This window comes from Cornus florida, unplaced genomic scaffold, assembly GCF_030987335.1.
Source record: "Cornus florida cultivar Cherokee Brave unplaced genomic scaffold, ASM3098733v1 CherokeeBrave_3.0.0_Hap2_Chr02, whole genome shotgun sequence".
Taxonomy (NCBI): domain Eukaryota; kingdom Viridiplantae; phylum Streptophyta; class Magnoliopsida; order Cornales; family Cornaceae; genus Cornus; species Cornus florida.
Window position 1 is genome coordinate 57,659,698 of NW_026775572.1, and position 14,976 is coordinate 57,674,673.

At 37.0% G+C, this 14,976-nt stretch overlaps 1 pseudogene; it reads left to right on the forward strand.

The window, feature by feature from the left end:
- Positions 1–4,494: 4,494 nt before the first annotated feature.
- Positions 4,495–4,593, forward strand: LOC132297873 (small nucleolar RNA R71; annotated as a pseudogene).
- The last annotated feature ends 10,383 nt before the right edge of the window (positions 4,594–14,976 follow it).

Here is a 14,976-nt window from a genome sequence, read left to right on the forward strand (position 1 = left end):
GGGGACATCTGTGTGGACAGCGGCAAGAGCGGGCTAAAGAGTCCACTATGATGGTGATCAGATGGCCATTGACAGAAGTGACCATCTCGGCTGTGGTACGCGGCGATGGTCGGAGGTTCTGGTAGAACAACCGAACCAGCCGTGGGTAGACCGGCTCTGTGACGGGGGGAAGAATAGCGGCTAGGCCCCTCTGAATAATATCATGGTAGGTAGATCGGGTAAGCACCTATCGAGAGAAGAAGGCCGTGTCAAACTCTGACTCATGGTCGAGCGTCATGCGTGCATATCGAGGCGTGGGCCTATCACGCCCCAAGTGAGCTGGCTGAGCAGGCTGAGCTGGTATATGTGAATACTCAGCTCCATGATGCAGTAGAGATGGTGATGGAGTGGAAGTAGGATGAGCTGCAGAGGTGGATGGTATGTGGTCATCCTCAGGCTCATGAGATGGTGCCTGAGGTGGGGTAGCCTGTGCTGGCTCCCGCTGTGCATAAGAGGGCTCTGCTGGCTCCTCTGTCCGTGGCCTAGTATGTCGAATGGGCCCGTGTTGCCTGTTGGTAACGGTCTTCCTCTTAACCATGGCCTGTAAAAAGAAAAATAAAAACTTGCAATGGGAGTTAGTGCCAGAATAAGAAATTTTAAACACAATATAGAAACATGTATGTCAAGTAAACTAGACAAAACAAATATGACACGAATCTATACAAGTGGTAGAATATGAAACATGCTAAACAATGTAAGTATGAAATGCATTCAATGTGGAATATCACAGGCATTGGGCATAGATATGATAGCATGAACATAAGATATGATGAATGAAGTGTGTGTGTGAAATCTGTGAAGCTCGATCGATCATAAAAAGAAATGAGATTGATCACAAAAGTTGGATCGATCGAAAGTAAGTGAGATTGATCTCACTACTTCGATCGATCGGAGACATAAATTCGATCGATCTCTCAAGATCGATCGGAGATACTAGTTCGATCGATCGAACTGTGCGACGTTGAAACCTCAAAGGTCACAGATCTATGACTTTGGAAGCATGGGGCCCACATGAACGTGTTCGTGGGCCCAATAACACATCAAATCAACAAATCCCTATCACTGATCAAGGCCCAAACTCCCAAAATAAGATCAAAATCCGAAAATATGCAAAGTATATATACACGAAGCAACACACACATATATATATGGAAATACAGTGCTTCGAAGCTTCAAAAATGGTGGATTCGATCATTTAAGCATCCTAAATCAAATATATAGAACATGTATGCATTAAATCAATCAAGTTTCAAAGTAGATCTCGGTTCTTACCTTAACCGAAGAGAAAAGTGGAGATGAAGAGGGAGAGATGAAACCAAGATGAGAGAGAGTGATTCGGGAAGCTTGATGACACCGGAGGGCTTGCCGGAGAAGGGGAAGATGATGGTGTACAGTGACGGCGACGAGAGGGGCTAGGATTTGAGAGAGGGTGAGATCGATCTAAATGATCGATCTTGAGAACCCTCGATTCTATTTTTAAAAACATTCCCGACAGAGTTCGATCGATCGAACTCAACTGTGATCGATCGAACTTTGATAAACTCTCTTCAAAGTATTTTTGGATTTTTGAAATTTTTGAAAATTAAAAACTGAAAATTAAAAATTGGGATTAAAATTAAAAATTAAAAAATAAAATAAAATATTTTTGGGGTTTTTTTTTTAGGTAAATTAAATTGAATAAACACCAATAATTAAAAATTAATTAAAATAGAATATTTTTGAATTTTTGAAAACTTTTTAAAAAATAAAATGAAATATAAATGCAAATATTTTTGGATTTTTGGAAATTTGAAAAGTCAAAACAAAGTCAAAATAATGAAATGAAGACTGAGATCGATCGAAAGAAGAGTTCGATCGATCAGACAGAAAGCAAAAATATGCAGGTTTTTGGCTCAGAAAATTGGCTAAGTGTTGGAACTTGAGATCGATCGAACTTGAAAGTTGGATCGATTGAACTTGAAAGTTGGATCGATCGAAGGACTTCTTGATCGATCTTGGAATGTTTCGAACGATGGGACAGGGAGGTGATTTGGATGCAGGTTTCTGCAGGTCGAAAAATTTTCCAAGTGTTGGATGCAGAGAGGAGTTCGATAAATCGAACTCAAGTTTGAGATCGATCGAACTATGCAGAATGCTAAAAAATGATATGAAAACTTATGCAATCCTCACCAAAGTTCCTTGAAATGTATATGAACCAAAAACAAGTATCTAGACTTCGCAAGAAATGAAATGAAAGATAGAAATGAGGGAGGAATAGGGTTTTGACACCCTATGAATGATTTTTCTAGTCTTTAACATCTCTAGCAAGACATTGGGCTCTTTTAGCCCGGATCAAAGATCTTATAATGCATCCCCTCATTGTTGGGGTGATAGATGCTTTGAACTCCTCCCAACAAATGATTCTTTGAAGAACTTGTTGGATTAAGCTCAAAAGAAATCTTTGGTCCCTTGTCTATGCAATCACAACCTTTAGGCTTCCATACCCTTTTAAAGCAAGAATTTGAAACAAGACTTTTAGAATGCAATGTTGAAGATGATCCTTTGGAAGTTTTGGTTTTACACAAAAGCTCATTTCCTTGACATTGAAGATCATGACATTCATCTACAACATTAACCTCTCCTTCATATTTGTCAAATGAATTGGGTGTAGGATTAAAGATATTCAACTTCACCTTCATGTGGCCAAATGAGATCTTCATTATCCCCGTTCTACAATTGATGTTGGCATTAGCGGTTACCAAGAAAGGACGGCCAAGGATAACGGGAATTTGGCTCTTAGGATTGGAAACCGATTCCGTGTCTATGACAACGAAATCAACCGGGAAGAAGAATTTATCAATCTTTATCAAAACATCCTCAATTATACCCCTAGGCTTCTTAATGGATAAGTCGGCAAGTTGCAAAACTACCGACGTCGGTTTCAATTCACCTAAGCCCAATTTGACATAAACCAAGTATGGAAGAAGGTTAACACTTACTCCTAAGTCAAGAAGCGCCCGATTAATGATATGATCACCAATAATGCATGATGTAGTGGGTGAACCGGGGTCCTTAAACTTTGGAAAAGTGTTATGTTGCAAAATTGAGCTTACTTGCTCGGTCAAAACCACTTTTCTTGGTGCTTGGCATAAGCCAGAATTTGCTTGATTGTATCCAATAGTGGAAGATTAACTTTCACTTGCCTAAACATTTGCATGATTTCTTTGGTTTTTGCCTTTTGCTTGTCTTTTGAAATGGATCATTTTAAGGCATCCGGAAATAGAACCTTTGGTTCAAATACTTTTTCAAAATTTTCTTTTGAACTCTCTTCAACACAAGAAGTTTTCAAATCATTTTTCAACAAAACCTTTTCAACATCATTTTTCAAAACTTCTTTTTCAAACACATCTTTCAAGACTTTCTCATTTACAAGGTCATGTATATGCAATGAAGGAGGAATGGGATGTGAAACGGGACGGGTGACAACTTGAGGTTGCACCGGTTCACTCTCTTCATTGGACATTCCAACTTGATTGTCCACAATCCTACCACTCCGCAAGGTAGTCACCGCATTAACATGTTCAATGGTGTGGCCTTCTGATAAGGAATGGGTTTCCACAACACATTGTTGCTTAGGTGGAGCATTTATAGGAATCTTTCCCTTCTCTCTTGCATTGAGAGTGCTTGTTATTTGCCCTACTTGGGTTTCTAGTTTCGCAATAGATTAAGAGTGAGAATGAAGTAATTGAAGTGCCCAAAGCATTCAAAAGTTTCTCTTCAAAGGCGGGACTTCTAGTATTACCTTGGGAATAAGATTGGTTGGGAAAATGAGAATTAGCAAATTGATTCCCTTGTGGTTGATAAGGTCTATAACCTTGGGATCCTTGGTTTTGAAGTGGAGATGGAATGTACTTCCCTTGAAAACCGCCTTGGGAAAGGTTTAAGCCCTCTCCTTGGTTTTTCCAAGAGAAATTCGGATGATTCCTCCAACTTGGAATATAATGAGTACCATAAGGATTGTTCCCTTGGTTCACAAAAGCCGCATTGACTTGTTCATTAGGTTCACTTTGCACTTGTCCGTGAGAACAATGAGAAGTAGAATGAAGAACACTAGAACAAGTCATACATGTTTCATTTGATGCACGATGAGAATGGTTAGGGAAGGAAGATACTCGGTTCGCCGAGTTTTGGTTAATCAAAAATTGATCAAACCTTTGAGATAAAGACTTCATTTCGGCGGCTATTTCATTTGAATGGTCGACTTGATGTAAGCCAACACTCTTCCTACCTTGTGAATTTCTACCATTCTTGGATAATAGTGTTCTATGCAAAGAATTTTCACTCATGCTCTCATAGAGACGCCACACGTCATCCTTATGCCTATCAATGTATGAGCCACCCATGGAAGCATCAACCATACCCTTATAGTTGTCCAATAAGCTCTCAAAGAAGTATTGAACTAATTGCCATTTAGGTATGTCATGATGTGGACACTTCCTAAGCAATTCATTGAAGCGTTCCCATGCCTCATAAAATGTTTCTCAATCCCCATGTGAAAATTCTCGAATTGAGGTTTTCATGGCATTGGTCTTAGAAACCGGATAGTACTTCTTCAAGAACTCTTGTTGCATTTCTACCCAAGAAGTGATTGAAAAAGGCCTAAGATTGTTAAACCAATACTTTGCCTTATCTTTTAAGGTGAATGGAAAAAGTTTGAGTCTTAAAACCTCTTCCGGCATATTCGTATATTTTACGGTGGAACATACTTCAAGAAACTCATCTAAATGCTTGTAAGGTTCCTCACTTGGAAATCCATGATAGTTAGGAAGTATTTGAATGGTTTGTGGCTTAATTTCATAATGATGTGCTCTAAATGGAGGTAATTGGATGCATGTAGGTGCATTATACTCATTAGGCACATAATAGTCTCTTAAAACAAGAGGTGGATTAGCTACTTGAGGTGCAACATGAACACCTTGGTTTTGAATTCCTTGATTGTTGATGGGAGGTTGTGGAGCATACATTGGCCTTGGCATTCCATATGGAACTTGGCCTTATTGTTGTGGTGGTTGGTGAATGAATGGCCTAAGCATGCCTAATGGAACTTGTATGTTCTCATTATGCACATTGGGATGAAGGATACCTTGTTGGTCTATGTGACCAAGGTCCTCAACATGATTATCATTATGGTCATCCATTAATAAATTGACTCTATTTGAACTTCCTCTTCCCCTAGGATTTCTAACGATAGATTCAAGATGCAAATCAAGAGGGACAAGAGTTGGTCTCAATGAACGACGCCCATGCATGCACAATGCAAAACACAAAGAAACACAAAGAATGACAAACACTATGCCTTCACAACAATGCAATTAGACTTCTTCCACAACAATGCATACGCCCATGCCTTAACAACAATGATGCAAGACAATTAAAAATAAGCCTCCACGCGGGCCGATGATTTAACTAAGTGATTGAGTAAAGAAAGTCTCATAAAGGTCCTTTAGCACTTCAACTCCAAATTTAAAACTTCGCTTAGCAATTTTTTTAGAATTTTTAGCTTTTTACTTTCTTTGCTTGCTTGAATGCTTGATGAGTCCTTTGTTTGCTTCCTCTCCAACAATGCACCTTGTTAAATATGAACAACACAATAAGTAACCAAAAAGAAAAATAAAAGTAAAGTAAAGACACGATCAAAAGAGTACTAATCCTAATCAATTCCACAAATCCGACGTTGCCTAATCTAATCAATCAATCCCCGGCAACGGCGCCAAAAACTTGTTGGTTTTCTGTCGCACTACCATAAAGTTTGGAGAGTATGAATTTTATGGTGAGGGCCAAGAGTTTTACATTTATAGAAGCCACTACTACCTTTCACTAAAAATATAGCTAGGGCGAGTAGGGATCGTCCCAAGGGATTATGAGGATCGAGCAATGTCATGGAATCGTTATTAAGGCTAGTAGGTCGAGTGTTCAAAAAATTGGTTGGTTAGTTGGTTAGAAAGCAACTAAATTAAACTAAGTGATAGCAAAAGAATGCAATTAAGAGTAAGTAAGAGAGAGAGATCTTTGTTTAGAGATCACCACCAAGCAATACATTTCTATATCATTGACAAGTGATTAATGAAGGCAAATGATGTGTTGCAATATTGGTGTGTGTGTGTTTGGTTGATTCAACAAGCAAGGATGACTAGTTAATCATGTATTGTCTAAACATCATGTAAAAGGCATAATATATCTAAGCAATGAAGCATATATTGTCTAAACAACATGTGAAAGGCATAATAAATCAAAACAAGTCATTAATCCTTTCATTAAGCTCACAATCCAAATGCAACACAAGGATAGAGACATATGCTACTTGCATTCAAAAGCTTGGATCATCAAACACAAGCATAGATTGTCCTCCCATTTAACACTACACTACAACTACACTACATCTACACTACTAGCATGAAAATAAACTAGGGGAGAGGCACAATCCATCAAGAGATAAGTATGAACCATCAAGAGAATCACAAAAGCATTCCTTTAAGCACTATGTTTTGACAGTCTCCAAATCTATAGCATCAATACACATAGACATGCATCAATAACACAAAATCTAGAGATAAGCACATGAACATCTATTATAGCATACATAGACATATGGATAGAATGAAATGATCAATTGGAAGCATTAAACCACATAAATTATTGAATAAACAAGATTTATATATATCAAATTGTCAAAACATCAATTATAACACTAATCCCTCAATAATACACAAGATTAAGATATAGAAAGCATGCTTGGGGCTAACTCTAGCCCCAAGAGGATGTTTAGCCACTCATGGTGATGTTGCTCTAACCCTCAAGGGCTAACTCCATGGTTGAAATTTTCTCCTTGTTGATGAAGAACTCTAATGGTATCTCTAGCCTCCTCCTCCTCTAAGCTTCCTCCCAAGAGATTAAACCCTAGAATAGTCTATATGCTCAAAAAGTGCATCATATTCCTTTTATAGGTAGGTCAAGTGGCACATAAAATGAGCTGGGGTCGTGCAAAGAATATTCTTTAATGATTAGATAGAGGACAGATTGCACAAGCTGGAATTTTAACTTTTTCGCACTTGAGGAAGTTCGATCGATCGAACCTTGGACTTGGATCGATCGAACTGGCTGAGATCAATCGAACTTAGGCTGTATCGATCCAACTGGTTGAGCTTTTTGGGAAAAGACAAATCCGAGATATTTTGGAGAGATATTTATGGGGAAAGGACAAAAGTGGTTAGTGGGTGGTACAGTTGTGGATAGGATCAATCATTTGAATAAGGACAAAAGTGTTCGATCGATCGAAGGATGGTGTTGGATCGATCGAACTTTTGGACTTTATGCTTTTGGGCCAAGACTTGGATCTATCTTAAAGTGCTGAGATCGATCATAGTTCGATCGATCGAACTTTGCTGCTTATCACATTTGGCTTCATTTGCTTCCATCTTTCTCCACTTTGCTCCTTTCTTTGTTTAATCCCAAAATTACTTCAATTAAGCTCTTATTTGGCTGAATTAGCTTATTTTTGGGATAAGTGCCTAAAAAAGGAAATAATATGAAATCAATCTAAAATGGTAAAGTAAGATAGATAAAGGTACTATAATGCCTAAGCTTAAGGGGTTTAAATACGCAGTTTTCAGCGCTCATCAAGGAGTGTCATCGACAATTTAGGCTCGTATCTGGGAGCACTTTAACTTTAATAATTTTCTTCAACTTTGCCAGAATCAAACAATAATCCAAGCTTATACTGGAGGGCACAGACTATCTCATCATCACTTTGAGGATTTTCTTCTTAGTTTCCTTAACTTAATGCCCCCTGTGATTTTGCACTTTCGGTTAAAGTCATTGTTGTAGCATGTTGCGTTTCTTGATACAAGTCTTTCGAGATGATGCTTATAATGAAAGATGAAGCTATTTCGTCATCCAAGTTAGGAAGTATATTGTCTTCTTCTTCGGACTCACTTCTCTCATCTTCTTGAAGGTTGTTGGATATATCAGGAACATCTTCTCTAGCACCATGATTTTCCATGCTAAGCTCCATGTCGTGGGCTCGAGTAACAAGCTCTTCAAATATGCAAGGCTTAATCCCTTGTAGAATGTAAAAAAGCTCCCAGCGCATGCCTTGCATACATACTTCAACTATAGAAATTTCACACAAACGATCCTTACAATCAAGACTTAGAGCTCGCCAACGATGGATGTAGTTAACCACGGGTTCACCCTTCATCTGTTTTGTGTTTGTAAGCTCCAGCATACTTATAGTACAACGAGCGCTGTAGAAACGGTTGAGAAATTCTCGTTCCATCTGCTCTCAACTATCAATACCTCTAGCTTTGAGGTCTGTGTAACAATCAAATGCATTCCCTTTGAGGGAACAAAAGAATTGCTTGACAAGGAGATCTCCGTTTGTACCATCATTGCCGTAAGTTTCTACAAAGTGTGCGACATGTTGCTTGGGATTGCCTTTTCCGTCAAATTGTTGAAGCTTTGGAGGTTGATACCCAACCGGCATTTTTAAGATGTCAATTCTTTTTGTGTAAGGCTTTGAGTACATGCGATCACTTTAAGGAACGCCACTGTATTGTTCTCTTATGCAATTCACTATCATGTCTTGAAGTTGTTGGACAGAAAGTGAGGTGACGGAGGCAGCATCAATTGTTGGATTGGAGTGTTCTCTAGCATGGAATTAGAATGAGAAATTCGGCCTTTGCTTGACTCAGCATTGTCGTCACACAATTTTAACTTTTCTGTCAGCGAGGCAATTTTCAGATCTTGCTCCTTGAAAGAGTGTTGTAATCTTTCAATTGCACAGGCCATAGTCGTCAATTGCTCTTCGTACGAGGTAGTACTCGTCATCATGACTGGCATAGTGATAGAGTTAGAAAAAATCTTTGGCCTTGGGTGGACCAACTTTGAACTTGAACTTGTGATTGGAGCAACCTTTGAGGTTATAGGAACCTTCCTCCTTGCCCCCAGCGAGGTGGAACTTGAACTTGTGACTAGAGCAACCTTTGAGGTTGTAGAAACCTTCCTCTTTGCCCCCAGCGAGGTAAAAGCGGTATGAGTTTGAGTTGTTACTTTGACAGATTTGGCGGAATTGACTCTCATCGCATCGTGCTGTCTTTTGGTAGGAATGGATGATTTGACTATACTCTACATCATTGAACTTGTAGAGGTGTTTGTACCACTTGACGAAGTTGCAACCTTCTTGTCACTTTTTGTGATGGTATTGATGTTGTCCGTCATGACCGCGATGTCTTTGGTGGTGTTCTTGCTCTTCGTCTGAATTTTGTTGAAAGTCATAGAATCCGACGATGAATTTGTTGAGGATTTGATGTAGGAGAAAGAGATGAAAGGCAGAGGATGTCCCACCGGGCGTGTAAGAAATTTCTACACACAAATTTTGTAGTCTGTAATAAAAACAAAATATGGAGCAAAAATAGAATTTTATTAATTGAAAAAATTGGAGTACAACCCTCTGTAATATTATTTACAAAGAATAAGGTCCTTTGATTCGATCTCCTCTTTGGTTGGTTGGATCTAAGGGCTGCACGAGCTTGATCTTGAATCACCGTGGAATTTGGATGAAGAACGACACAATTTGATGTGCTTGTTTTTGATCACCGTGGAATTTGATGAAGAATGGCACGATTTGATGTGTTTAGTGTTCTTTGTATTTGGGTTTGGATGTTGGGGATGAGAGTTTCTCTCTGGAATTCTGGATTTCTGAATTCTGAATTTGTGACTGGATTTCTGAGTCTCTGAATTTCTGGACTTCTGAATTCTGAATTTGTGTCTGAATTTCTGAACTTCTAAATTCTGAACTTGTGTCCTTTGTTGAATTTGAGGAAGAATGGCACGTCTTTGGATGTGCTTGTTATTCTTCATCTTCAAAGATGAGAGAATTTGTTGAATTTGGTGAAGAACGGCACGACTTTGGATGTGCTTAGTGTTCTTCGCCTTCAGATTTGGAATTTCTGGACCTTCTGGATTTCTGAGTCTCTGGATTTCTGGACTCTAAATTTTTGTGGACCTTCTGGATTTCTGGACTCTGAATTTGTCCCTTCTGGATTTCTGAGTCTCTGGATTTCTGGACTCTGAATTTGTATCTTCCTTCTTCCTCCAGGCCTCTATTTATAGGTTTTTTGTGTTGATAGAATGATAACACGTGCTATCTCCTGATAAGGACAAAATTATAACTGGGCCGGGCCGGTTATATTATGATAATTATTCTTAAAAATAATTATTCCAAATATATTTTATTAGGAATAATTATCTGTTTATTTAACCATCTGGGCTAGGCTAATTAAAAAATTTAAGTGGACTAAGTTTGAGCCAATTAAATATTAGGCCCATATTTAATGGGTCCATTTGTCAAAATCAAAGCCTATGAAAATTTTAATGTCTACACACACTGTTTGGTTTCTCAAAAAGAGAGATAAATTTATAGAGAAAGTGAGACACAAGTGAGAACAGATTGAGATAATAAAACGAACTAAAGAGGGCCAAAACAGAGATGAGTAGTTAATAAAATAACAAATTGGTGTTGTTGTATTTGTAGAAGACGAAGAGGAAGAACAAGACGAAATGGATGGTAGTAAGTGAGAAATGAACAAACAAAATCAGAAAACCAAGAAAAGTAAAGAAAAAGAGAGAGAGAGAGAAGGGTCCGGTCTCTGAGCGTTCGCTTCGCCGCGTGTTGTGGCAGTGTCAATTAGAGAGAGAAACATACTTGAAATCCAAAAAATAATACTAATAACCGCTCTGATGGTCTGTTTTAGAGAGAGAAAGGTGAGAGTTTAGAGAGAGAGAAGGGGGTGGAGAAGAAGAAGAAGTGAAGGGTATTTTTGTAATTTTTTAAAATGATTTTTTACTTTTAATTTAATATTAAATGTTAAGGTCAAATTTGTCATTTTACAACCCAATTAAGGGGTTGGATATGGATATTAAGGTAATGTGAATACTTTTGAAAAGTGTAAGGATTTTTAGATACAGGCTAAGATTTTATAATTAAAAAATAGATGTAGTGAGGGTTTTATGATTTAAGACCTAATAAAAAGTACATATATATATATGTTATAAACTGCATTCTTAAAATATTAAATTTTGTTTTTAAAAAATACTATTTGTAATGGAAGGGAATAAATAAATAAGTCAGTCAAAAGATATACACATTAAATAAAAAGGTGTGCGCATTAAAAATGTTTAGTAATTAACGTGTTGACTACAATAAATTGTAATGCATTTGTACGCTCAAAGATATTAGACGTGCTCGGGACATTATGTATTGGGTTCAATCGAAAATTATATGTGTTATTATGTTATTCACATAGATTTATACTCGAATAAATCAGTACACCATACAATGAAATTTAAAAAGAAAACGTAAGAAAAATAAAAATAAAAATGTTAGATTCTTTTACGTGCTATGTTGTTAGGAAATGTTTATTTGGCAACATCACTTCCCACTTTTTCAAAAAACAGAAAGAGAACAAAACAAAAAGAAGAAATAGAATTCATGTTTGTTGTCTCACAATATTCAAAATATATGACCAAAAAGAGAAAATAAAGAAAAAAAAAATTAAAATTTTCAGTTTTTTACAAAGACTAAATTAGAAAATTGTCCTAAAATCCATATGTTTGTTCATTTCCATTTTTTTTTCTTTTTTCTTTTTTTAAATAACAATAAAAGATTATTTATTATTTTCTTACTTTTTGTCTTCTTGAAAACTGCTGCAGAAAATTTAAACAAGTTAGTGTAATCTTGAACACACACTAAATCAAACAATTTTGTGTAATCTTAAACAAATCCAATTTTTATTACAAAATAGTGAAAAACATCAAAGAGGGAATAAAAATTCATGACGAGTAAAGATCCGTGAATTGTTTTTCTAGAGAAAGATTTTTTTTCTTTCGTTTTAGTTTTTGTGTATAATAAGTATATTTATTGTCAATAAAAGTCCAAAAGAATAAAAATAAATAAAAAAATTTGTGGGAACACACAGAAATAATAATAATATAAAAAATCCCATAATATGGAATTCTATTGATTTTGCAAAAACAAAATAACAATTGTAAAAATACTATCGCCATTCCTCAAAAGAACAAGGAACAGAGGGAGAATATCCATACAAGACTGACAAATTCTTTAAAATTTCAAAACTAGTAAATAAAAAATTGAACTTGTTAATTAGCTCTTTTCGATCACATAACAGAATAAAAAACGAAATCAGTAGTGTCGCCGACACCCTTGACCGCCTTGGAACTGCAAGGACCAACCCGGACCGATACGTCGCCGCCGGTGGTGGAACCCACGCCGGACTCTGCCACCATGTGGGTGGTGATTTTGGTGGTGGCTGCCGTCGGAGTTAGCCGGTGGGTGGTAGTACAACCGGGCCGTCTGTGGGCAGTGTGAATGGAATCTTGCCGCTACTCTCACCCCTAAATCTAAAACCTCCACATACTTCGACATCTCTCTCTCTCTATATTTATATCTATAGATGTATGTATTGCTTTCTGTCTTTCTTGGAGGAGAGAGAGGAAGACAGAGAAAAAAAAAAAAAAAAAAAAAAAAAAAGGAAGAAGAGAGAGAGACTGGAAATAATGTTAGAAGACGTCCCAATTGTAAGAGTCCATAAAATGTGGGAGAGAGCTGAGAATGGTTTGCTTCAGGCCTGTATTTGCAACATATATATATATAAAATTTTTATATAAATTTGTCTGATAAATTTTTGTGATAAATATTTTTAATAAATTTGTGTGAGTACCTAATATCTTAGTGTACTATTGCAGTTGCTACCCCTAATATCTATGTATTTAAACTTCGTGTAAGGTATGGGGAAGTCCTCAGGTCCTCACAATTGTTATGAGTAGTTTTTTTTTTCCCACAAATATTGAGACATGCATACGACCTCTCAACCATATATATATATAAACATTAGTTTGGTCATGTACCTACCAGAATATCAAAATAATTTCTTGATAAAAAAAAAAAAAAAAAAATCCCTATCAACCTAATATTGGTCAGTGTCTCTCTATCCCCATTTGAATAACGGACTTGGGATATTTCTCATTGTTTAAGCTCAACCACAAATTATTGCCTTTATTCCCCAAGAAATTTCATAAAAATAAATTCTGATCCATGATTATAATAGTAAAAACTGTAGATACAAATAGTATCAGGAGCTAAACATAAATATAGCAGAATATAAGGGCATTCGTGAAATAATTCTTAGTACTTTGTAATTTTTTTGGGTTTTGTAATATATATATTTAAGAGAGATACTTTTTTTTCTTTTTGGGTCAAAATAGGCCTAAAATATTAAAGATTAGCGGCAAAAGAGAGGAAATCTGAAAGGGTAGTGGTGTGTCATTTGAAAAATAATAATAATTTACTTGTAAAATTAGGGTTACAATTGTCATTTAATTTAAAATTGGAGTGCAAATGTAGAAGTGGAGTGTGAATATCGCCTCCCTATTCAAAATACCACCCGTCCCAAAATTCTTGTCCATCTTTCTATTTTGAGATGTCCTAAAATATATGCCTCATCCTAAAAATGGATTCAAAAACCATATAATCTTTAGTTATCACAGTGGACAAGTGTTATAAGAGGTACTTGTCCCATATCGGATCCGGTTGGAAAGTGAAAGGGGTATATAAATAGGTGGGTATGGAGTACTACCCAACAAATTAAGCTTTTAGGTAAATGGGAAAGTGCCCACCGATTACAATTAGTATAAAGCCAGACTTAGTCCTTGATTCGGTGTTACGTCAAGCGTTCAGCTCAGAAAGCGTCTGGGTGAGCCACCCGGGTAGGCAGGGTGGGTGAGCCACCCGGGTAGGCAGGGTGGCCCAACCGCAACGAGGGCGTTGCGAGTTCGGGTAGGATAGAATGTTACAAGGGGTACTTATCCCATATCGGATCCGGATGGAAAGTGAAAGGAGTATAAATGGGTGAGTATATAGCACTACCCAATAGTTTAAGCTTTTAGGTAAATAGATAAGCACCTACAGCTTACAACATGTGATACCCCTCAATTCTAGAGCCACGGGTGATCAAGGTATGCAGCACTACCCAACAGCTTAAGCTTTTGGGTAAATAGATAAGCACCCACAGCTTACAACATGTGACACCCCTCAATTCTAGAGCCACAGGTAATTAAGTTTGAACACAGATTCAAGGAATACCAAACAATTAAGTATATAAATAAGCATTGAGTACAAAATAAATAAGAATCAATAAATAATTAAGGTGAAAGAAAACTAAATAATAAATCCTTGGAATACTAATTAATTAAACCTCTAATAAAATCTCTAAAACCTCCAATTCTTTACAACTCGGGAATCCATCTAGTGGGCCCCTTATAAAATCCAAGCTAAAAATAAACTGAACTAAAAAAGAAAACCAAAACTAAAACATAAATAATAGTCTTATGTAGTCGGAAGAGTGAGTGAGTGACTTCTCTTCTCAGCGCGAACAAGCTTTAAACCTAGAATTGTCGAACACCTGAAAAATAAAAGTGGATCAGGCTCACGAGCAAGTTCTACTCTAGTACAATCCAAACAGAGACCCGATACACATGTACATCCTAAGTAACTCAACAATAACTATATAGGCTATACATATATATATATATACACACTGAGGGACTCTCACTGGACTACTAGGCGGTCTCAACCTGACTAGTAGGTAATATGCAAAATGCACCTGAAGTGAGCATAAGTACCTAGACCTAACAGGGTACACCATAATCATCATAGCCAGTTATGCATCCTACTGCATATACGCTCCCTAACCATTGATCTTGAGACTCAAGCTCATATCGTGGTACCATAATTATATATATAAACATCTATCCCAAACCATGGTATGTCATTCAACTGTTTGTTGACCTGACACGAATATAAGTAGGACTTATCATTGTAGT